Genomic DNA, 9,369 nt, shown 5'->3' on the forward strand with positions numbered 1-9,369 from the left:
GGCCTCCGCGCCCCCCGCAGCCGGGAGCGGGACTCGAGGAGGGCACAGGGCGAGCCTGCGGGAGCGAACCCCCCGGCACGTGTAATCACCGTCGTTAATTCATTCCTAATAATTCATTAGAAAGGAGCATTAATTACTTCCTTTGCTATAATTTCGGGTTGCAGGCGCAGGGAAGGGAGCAGCGATGTCCAGCCCGCTCCGAGCGCTTGCAAGGAGACAGCCTCCGCCAGCACAGATTGGTTTTTTTTTTCCCGAAAAGGATCGACCGTTTCCTCCCCTGTTTTTCCTCCTGCCTATTTTTTTCCCCCCACACCGTGCCTATTTGCACGCAGGTAATAAATTAATCAGGTAAAAGAGAGGAAATGGCCCATATTTATTTTGAAACTGTTCCTGCCTGCACTGCCTGGCGGACGTGGGGTCAGTGGTCGGATCGGTCTGGCCTTAAAAAATAGTAATGCGGCGAGACTTGCGCTCAGAAGGCCTCTAGAAATGAAGAAGGAAAATAGCAGATGCCTCCCTTTCCCAGCTGGATGTTGGGGATCGTTTAAATACCTCTTTTTCCCTTCGAGGGTCCGTAATAAAAGCAGTGAAAATGACACTGGTTTCCGGGCAGCGTGGAGTATTTGCTGCTTTAGCGTTGGTTTTTGTTGGTGTGGGGGTTTTGGTTTTGTTTTTTTGTTTTGGGGGGGAGCACCGGGGACAGGCTTGGGGACAAGGCTTGGAGACAGGGCTGCAGCACCCAACGCCGGCTCGGCTCCCTGCAGCTCCTAATGCGACACTGTATTAACTCCTAGTTAAGCCAGCAAATAATATTGTTCATTCATCTTTTTCAAAGTTGATTTATAGCAATCGACAGGTTAAAGCGTCATCTGACTTCATTACTTTTAAAAGCTGTCTATTTCAGAACTGTCACTTTTCATCACTTAAACCGAATAAAACGGTTGAAGAAATGAATTGAGAGAGACTTGGAGATCGTGTTTATAATTCTTTGTCTCGACGTTAACATTCCTAATGACCTGACCTGCGTTGGGAACCTGTGTGCCTAACGCGGAGATTAAAAACAATAAGAAAAAGAAAATCAACACACGAGGCTCCAAAAGTTACAGAGAAGGTGAGAAAGTGTCAGGGGACAGAGGAAGAGGAGGACAGAGATGGAACGCACGCACTGAGGAGGCATCCTACAGGCGCTGCCCACACCAGAGGTGGAAGTTAGCACCGAGCAGTAAATAACTCTCTCCGCTTCCTCCTCGCACCCCTACCGCGGCTGTTTAAATTGTGGAAAACAAAACAAAACAGAGCAAAGCAAAACAGGAAAAGATCTCTCTCCCTTAGCTCACTGAGTGTTTTTTCATATTCTGTGAAAGGCTTTTTTTTTTTTTTTTTCTTTTTTCATTTTGGAGAAGGTTGCAAGATCACGCAGGTATTGCAGGGAAAGAACAGACCCATAAGAGATCTTTTTTATTATTTTTTTTCCTGTCTTAGAGACGTTGAAACAGTAAACAAAATCCCAAATCACAGAAATGCAACCCGAAAGGAGAGCATTCGCCAAAGCGTTCAGGAACTTCAACCACATGAAAACTGGCTAGTTTGGATTTGCTTGCGATGCTGGGAATTCACCTTTGTAGGAGTTTTTCTGCCTGCGTGTTCAGGTTTTCGTAGTGTATTTTGATCCCAAACTACTGCCAACAACACGCGGTTATTAATAAATCCGCAGCCGAAGCAGTGCGCTTTCAGGGGGCAAAGCAGTGGGAGAGGAGGAATTATTTTAAACAAACTACACAGGTTGTTCCCGCGCATTTGCTTTCACTTAATGCCGTGGGCGTGATGGCTCGCCTTCTAAAATAATGCAAAAAAGGCGCAGAGGTGCCCGGCTTCGCCCCGGGAGAGAGCTGCCCGGGCCCGGCTGCGCTCCACAGCCGAAAAAAGAGGTACGGAGCCAAAGCTGCGGGTGCGGGCTGCGCGGAAAACCCGCGGCTGCGGAAAGATGGTGAGCATCCAGCTGCCTTTCGCGAGGTGCATTCCTCGCCGCCTCCAGCCGGGATTTTTAACGATAAATAATAATAATAATAATAAAAAAAAATACAGAGAGGTCAATTTTGGTCCTTGGAGCCGTGCTTGGAGGAGGCGGCTCCGCGGCCGCGCAGCGCTGCGCTGCCGCTCCACGCCTCCGCCGCCCCGGGGCTGCGGCGCGGCGCCCGCCGCCGAGCGCCACCTCGCTGCGCACGGGGGCACTGCAGCCGCGGAGAGCTCCGCGCCCCCCGCCGCACCTGCGGAGCCGCCCGCGGGAAGGGCAAAACCGGCGGCTCGGCTTGCACCGGGCCCCGGGGTGACCCACGCTGCGGCCTTCCGCGGGAGCTGTAAAAAAGGACACACGGCTTTTCTCGCCCGCCCTGCAACGCAATTTTTTCCCCCCTCTTTTCTTCCTTTCTCTTATTTTATTTATTTTGTTCTCGTGCCTAAACTTTCGGGGGGGTTGACCTCAAAAGTGCCCTGTAACACAAACAGCTACAACAGGCTTCTAGGTTCGGTTCAAATGAGAAAAATCGAAGGATCGCTTTCTGCCGGTTATGACACAGTCGCACTGCCGTAATTTCTGCACGAACAAAAAATATATAGGTTTTAACTACTTTGTTTCTGTTGATCAAAATGGCCCTTAGCAGGCAGAGTCATTTCTTTAGCTACAAGGAAAACGCATAACTGTGACATTTCCCTGAATCCTTTTATATTTTTATAATCTCTTTGTTTTGGGGGGGGGGGGAGTAAAAGCTGGAAAAATACACGAGCCTTAGCTGATACACTTCGAAATTCTAGTATCGATAAAAGGAATAAAAAGCAGCGAATAAACAAAGGTAAGAAAGAAGATGAAAACATGAAGTCTCGAAAACAGTTTGAGCCCTACGAGGACTCAATTGAAAATTATTTAAAAATGAAAAAAAAAAAAAAGAAAAAGAAAAAAGAAAAAAGAAAAAGGAAATAAAGGAAGGGGAAAGGGAAAGGAAGAGACCCGCCAGGCTCGGAACAGGGCCAGGAGCCGCCCGGCGCCCCGCGGGTCCGTGCGCGGCCGTTCGCAGGCAGGCGGGGAGCGGGGAGCCGTGGGTCGGGGAGCGGGGAACCCCCCTGGGGCACGGGCAGCGGCACTGGCTGGGAGGAAAGGGGCGAAGGAGCAGCCAAAGCCCAGCGCTGGGTGCGGGTGGCAACGGAGGGCGAATTTCTCCTGGGTCCGCTTCGCCCTCCTGTTTGCAGAGGATGCCTGCCCACCGTCACACATGGCGGGTGTTTAGCATGAAACGTGCTATTAAGTATTGATTAAGAGCATCCACATGTTATTCCGAGAATATAAAGGGCTATTAAGAGCCATTTGACTTTACCAGAAAGTAGCGAATATTAGTTAATGAGTAATGGGGAAAGTACAAACGCTCAGCGGCCGGGCCCCCGCCCGGCGTTAGCACAATTGGACTCTTTCAAAGAAGGCAGAAGAGTAGAGAAAAAATCGCTCTATTTTTTAATTCCAGCGAGAATTTGTACCGGGAACAATATAACCCAACAGCTGCGACAGGTGGAAGAGAGATAATTGAGCAAAGGCTGCTTTTGACAATTAATATTACGAGGAGATAACGTCCCCGCTCCCGTTTTGTTGAGAGCCAGGGGTACGAAGGGGCAGTGCGGGGGGCAAGGGGAGGAAGCAGCAGAACCCTGAGCCAGAATTGTGCAAAAAAGGGAAAAACAGGAGGGGGAAAAAACATCGGGAAGAAATTCCCACTGCCCGGTGCGGGCGGCAGCTCCCACAGGCTGAGAAGTTGCCTCGTTCCCCCTGCCCGTCCTGCCCTTTTGCTTTTTGGTTCAGAAAGGAGTGTTTCTGGTAGACAACTTAATGCCCGGAGTCTTTTTTAAAAATGCTTTTATTGCTATTGCACTTCCTACCACAAGATGCAGAGCAAGTCAGCGGAGTTTGTATTACAACTATGTCATAATGTTTCACTGATGCAAAACATGTAGCCAGAGGGGGTTGCTAATGATTCCTGGATTAGAGAGAGGGAGAGCGAGAAGTGAGAAAAAGAAAACCTGGTTTCATTTTTTTAAAGCTACGTAAACCCTACCCATTAATATCCAGCTCTTGCAACATCTCAGTATCTCGCTCAGACACGCGGATCTGCCATGAGCCATTTAAACACCGCAAACGTTTTGCATATTCCACCTATTAATTATGTTTACAGCCTATTCATTTCAGTAGGCTCTTTCCTAGAGAAGAAAACTTCAAACTTTGTGTGTGTGTGTGGGGGGGGGGGGGGGGGGGGGGGGAATCTCCCGGGGCTTTCCACTCGGGATGGAGACAGCTGCGAGGGTGCTGGGCTGGAGCCAAACCCGGAGGGGTCCCCGCTCCCCAGACACGCTAAGAGGGTGCCCGGGGTGCGGGGGGCAGCGGGCCGGCTCCTCCCGGGGTGTGAGCGGGGATGAAGAGGGAGCTGGGGATTTTCCTGGGATTAAGGAGCATCCCGCAGAGATGCTCCAGGGCGCTGCGGGGTTTTCCTCTCCCTCCTCCAGCGCTGGGCCCGGTGGCACCCGGGACAGGGTGGGTGGTTTGGGAGCCGGGGTGCATAGGGGGTGTCCCTATGTCCATCTGCCCGGAGACGGGAGGGATGGGGAGGTTTGGCCCCGGGCAGCCGCTCGGCCCCTTCACTCCGCGGCCTCCCCCGGCAAAGCTGAGAATAGGAAAAATTCCCCCGCACCCTTTGATAAAACGTTTGTCATCATGATTTTGTTCGGTTATTTATTTATTTCTTCTGAAATCTGGGAAGTGCGGGCGGGGGATGACGGGGCCGGGCAGTGCCCTTGAGGCCCGGGGGGCCGTCCTGCCCCCGACCGTGAGCTGGGCGGAGAGCCCGGGGCATCGGTCCCGGCACCCACGGGCTGCAGTCCCGCAGGCCTCGGCTGCGATGTATCCCCATCCCTCTTGGGGCTCCGCACCCCTCCTGGCATGGCTCGTTTTCCCCGTCCCGTCCCTATCTCCTCGGCCCGGCCTGGCATGACCCCCGAAGAGAGGCAGGATCAGGCCCAGAGTGAGCAGAGGAGGAGGTGTGTGGGTCGAGGTGATGCGGAGCATCGCGGCCGCCCAGGTGAGACCAAAGGGCCAGAGCCCCTGAGCATCCTCCAGGGAGCAAAGGGCTGGGGCCAGGGCTGAGCTCTGCCCCCATATCCCGCCCAGGGAGTTCAGGACCCGCGGGCAGCCCCCGGCCCCGCAGCCCCCTGGGGCACGGCCCTTTTATCTCCAGATCTCGTTCGGAGGAGACGAAAAATAAAAAGTTTAAAATGTGACCTAGTTCCATCTCCCCCTCCCCTCCCCCTTCCCTTTAGATATTCACGTCATCTAATAAGTTGGGGGGGGGGAGAAGAGAGAAGCTAAATTTACGAGGTCTGGTGGGTTCTGGAGTCTGGGTGCTGGGAAACAGGTGTTGGCAGTTCGCTAGAGTGTCAGTCAACTTTTGGAGATGAAGTCATTAGGGAGGTAGTCTCCTCGGAACAATCTGGTGGTTTCAGTCGGAGTTAATTTATACCGAAAAAAAAGAGAGAGAAAAAAAAAAGGAAGAAAAGAAATAAAGGGAAAAAAAAAAAAAAAAAAGAGCCTGTAGAAATACCGAAAGGGACAAACATAACGCGAACAGATTCACACTCCTACAGATTATGCCACTTGGAAGTCACATCCTGAGAAAAATAGCCGGCTCCTGCAGAGCCGCGCCGCGGGGCGGGGGGGCTGCGGGCGGGCTCCGGCCGGGGCAGCGGGGCCGGGGCCGCCCAGGGGGGGCTGCCCGGAGCGGGGCTGCGGGGAGGGAGCCGCGGGGAGGGTCCTGCCCGCAGCCCGGCCCTGCAAGGGGGGTTCCCAGCGCATCTCGCCCACTCCCACCCCGCTGCCCCCCCACCCCGGGCCGAGCCCCCTCCTTGCCCCCCGCCTCCTCTCCGGCTCCAAATGCGACCCAGAGGCGAGGCGACAACCGGCCGGGAGGCGGCTGGCCGGGGGTCACCTCCGCCTGTCGCCCCCCCCTACCCCCTCCTTGCCACCGGGGCTGGAAATTGTCAGTGACCCTGAACTGTTTCTCGGCTGTGTTTGAAAAGGCAGGCGATCCGCAGGCCGAGACAAAAGGTTTCATGTGCACAAATACAATCTACTTAGGGCCTAAGCACGGCGCTGCTCGGCTGTGATGCCGCACGTCCCGGCTCTCGGCCGCGCCGCTGCTCCGGGGAGAAACGGGGAGGGATGGAGGGGGGCGCACCGGGGGGAGCGCCCGGCAAAGGCGTGGTCTGGGAGCCGCCTGTTAGGCAGGAGGCACGGCACGGCACGGCTCGGCACGGCTCGGCTCGGCACGGCTCGGCGCGGCACGGAGCGCACGGCGTGGCACGGCGCGGCGGGGCGCGCACGGCACGGCGCGGCAGGCGCTTGGCGCGGGGGGGGGGGGAACGTCCCGATGCTCAGCTCGGCTCATCCTCCCCCCCTTCGGAGCCGGGTGACAAATCACCTCGGCGGCACCAACCACTTGTTTCTTTTAGCAGCGCGGGGAAAGATTTCATTAATGCTCCTCCGGCCCCCTCCCCCTCCCCTCCCTCCAAATCCATTCTCTCGCTCCGAGTGCGTCTTCTGATCATAATTAAAATCGTCTCATATACATCGGCGTCTCTTGTGTGCATATTGAATTGCAGGTGACTGGGCGGAATGTTATTTCACTCGAGTCTCTCATTTTTACATTTCCACCCAAACCGGCGCTGCCTTCCCCGGCCGCAGATAAGGCGGATTGTGAATATCGATAGAGGGGAGAAAGGCGATAGTCACAATCGATCGCTTACCAGGCAGCCGTCATGCATCATGTTCAATTCCATGGCAGCCCGGTACTTCACTTAATATAATTAAGATTAAAACTCAAGTGGTGGCGGAGGGCCAGTCTATCGATGGCTCGCAAGGACAGCAGCCGGCATCCAACGCCCCAGCTCGGGCGGGCAGGGGGTCATCTTTTAATCCAGCCTCTTCCCTCTATAACACACATATATAGGCGCCTATAGCACATATACATAGGTACCTATAGCACATACACATAGGTGCCGCTACGCCCCGAGGTGCGGGCTGCGCATATGCGCAGCGTGGGCGTAGGTGCGGCTCTGGCCCTGGGCAGAAAGCTGACTTTTTCTATTTTTTTTCCCCCTTAAGAGCAGAAAAAAAAAGGATGCTTGCCGTTATTTACAGCCTCCGAATGAAGGCAAGATGATGGTTTGGAACCACCACTGCAGCCCCACTCGCGGCGGAGGGAGGGGAGGGCTGGAGCCAAGTTTATTGTCTAGTATTTCAAGGGGTTAATTTACGCGCTGTTATCATTTCTGTGCGTCTGAGGCCACGAGCAAAACAGAAATCGAGGTGCTGGGGTTTTATTCCAGGCAACGTGACAGTGCGGGCGCAAGGCGAGGAGGCACTGTGGGAGAGTTCAGCGAGCGCTGAAAGCAGCCCCACAAGCAGGGCTGCCAGCCGGCTTTTCTTCCAGGCTTACATGGGGGGGTACCATTCGTTTCTTTCCCCTTTTCCCCCCTTTTTCGGATTTGCCTCTCTTTTTTGTTATCATTATTATTTTTAAACAAACGGACACGCTTGGCTCGTTTCATTTCCCGACACCATTTTCGGACTCGGTGCCTTAAAGTCCTTCTAGCGATAGGTCCGCTTTTACCTCCCCTGGAGCAAATGGACAATTCACCTCGGCTTAGAGGCTGCAGAGAAATCTTCTCCAAAAGCAGAAGCTCTGCTGAGCAGCCTGGTGCTGCTGATTATATAGTGCAACTTGAAATGATCTCAGCCGGTGGAATATTAATCAAATCAATCAGGGTTGACAAATGAGAAATATTTGAGGGAAGGTGGTAATTTACAACTTTGTTATTAGTTAAGAATCTCCCGCCTTGTAAGAGTAATTAATAACTCCTGGATGGGAACAATTTGGAGAAGGAAAGAAGACAGCGTCTTGAAATAAAACAGGATAAAGAGAGGGGTTGAAAAGTGAACTGCGCCTCTGTGAAAGAAAAATTGCAAATGATTTTTTAAAAGATGTCTACAGGGGCATTATACGTATAATATGTATATAATGTATACACACGTATAAATATGGCATAATCAGAGAGAGGGCGACCGAGCGAGGGAGACTAGACAGGAAATAAGTACTGAAAAATAAATCAAAACATTGATTCTTGTGGTCACATCTCCCATCCAGAGATTAGACGCGATGCTGGATTTCAAAGTACTTCAAAGAAATTATACCCAATATGCCAAAGTGCAAGTTAGAAACCAAAGGAGTGACTCGAAGCTGATTTGAGAAATGTTTTCCCCTCTCTCTCGTTCACCCCCGCACACTCTCTTCAATGCCTGATAAATGTGAAGACCCCTTTTCTCCCAAACTCCCGCTCAGATGGGAAAACTCAATTGTCTGTAATGTTTATAGTGTTAACCCTACTTATCTGCGGAACACTCCCCTCCCCACCCCTCCCTTTTCACTTTCCATAGACACACATTGATTATTAGACTGTATGGACCCCCCTCCTTTTCCACAACCCCACCCTCAACAACTGACCAAAATAATGACTTGTTGGAAAACTATAAATCATTTTCGTGTTTGAATCCCTGAAGACTCTATTTAAGTAAATAGGCTTACTGTGAAACAATGCATAGATCCAAGTCCTTCTCCGGATTGCTTCCAAATGCTGCCATCTCCAAAACTTTTATTTACAAGAGAAGAAGAGGAAGAAGAAGGGGAGGGAAAAAAAAAAAAAAAAACTTTGGCAAACTTTATCTCTTCTTTATTATAAGCTTCAGCCTTGCCTTGGTAAACCCCAGCCTGTTCTACAAAAGGTGGCTAGAGATTGAGATTTATTGGTTTCCAAATGAAAAGATTCATTCGATATAAGAGGTTAACTCAAAGTTCCTTAAACCGTGACTAGCATTGGCAAGGAGCTTTGCCTAGTCAGCACAAAGGCAGTTCAAAGAAACCTTTAAAAATACACACAGATATACATACACACAAACACACTCTCACACTTTAGCCTCAACTGCAATTTTCTTTTCATTTTTGTTTCTTTCTGCCATTACAAAGCCCTGAGCCCCTTTGTAGGTAGCTGGAGGGTTTTTTTTTTTTTTTTTTTTTTTCCAAGCTGAACTTTGCCATTTTGGTGTTGACCAACCCCCTTTTCTTTTGCAACCAGTGAATGAAAAGACTCAAGGAAAAAAAAAAAAAAAAAAAAAAGATTAAGAAGTAAACGGGGTGAGCAAAAAAAAAAAAATCCTTCTAATTTATAGCGAGCAGAACAACGTTTAAAAAATAATACGATCCCAAAGAAAACCCCAAATCCGTA

The 9,369-nt window shown here is 51.4% G+C and overlaps 1 long non-coding RNA gene across 2 annotated transcripts in view; it reads right to left on the bottom strand.

The window, feature by feature from the left end:
- Positions 1-9,169, bottom strand: part of LOC106036401 (uncharacterized) — a 27,024-nt gene extending 17,855 nt beyond the window's left edge. The window contains exons 1-2 of one of the 2 annotated variants that reach the window (XR_007168239.2): positions 8,673-9,169; positions 6,835-7,018 (exon numbers count right to left, since the gene is read on the bottom strand). This is a non-coding gene — a long non-coding RNA (uncharacterized lncRNA). The remainder of the gene's footprint in view (positions 1-6,834; positions 7,019-8,672) is intronic. The other variant, XR_001207268.3, reaches the window with a different exon arrangement.
- Positions 9,170-9,369: the final 200 nt, after the last annotated feature.

The sequence above is a fragment of the Anser cygnoides genome, chromosome 11, assembly GCF_040182565.1.
Source record: "Anser cygnoides isolate HZ-2024a breed goose chromosome 11, Taihu_goose_T2T_genome, whole genome shotgun sequence".
Classification (NCBI taxonomy): Eukaryota; Metazoa; Chordata; class Aves; order Anseriformes; family Anatidae; genus Anser; species Anser cygnoides.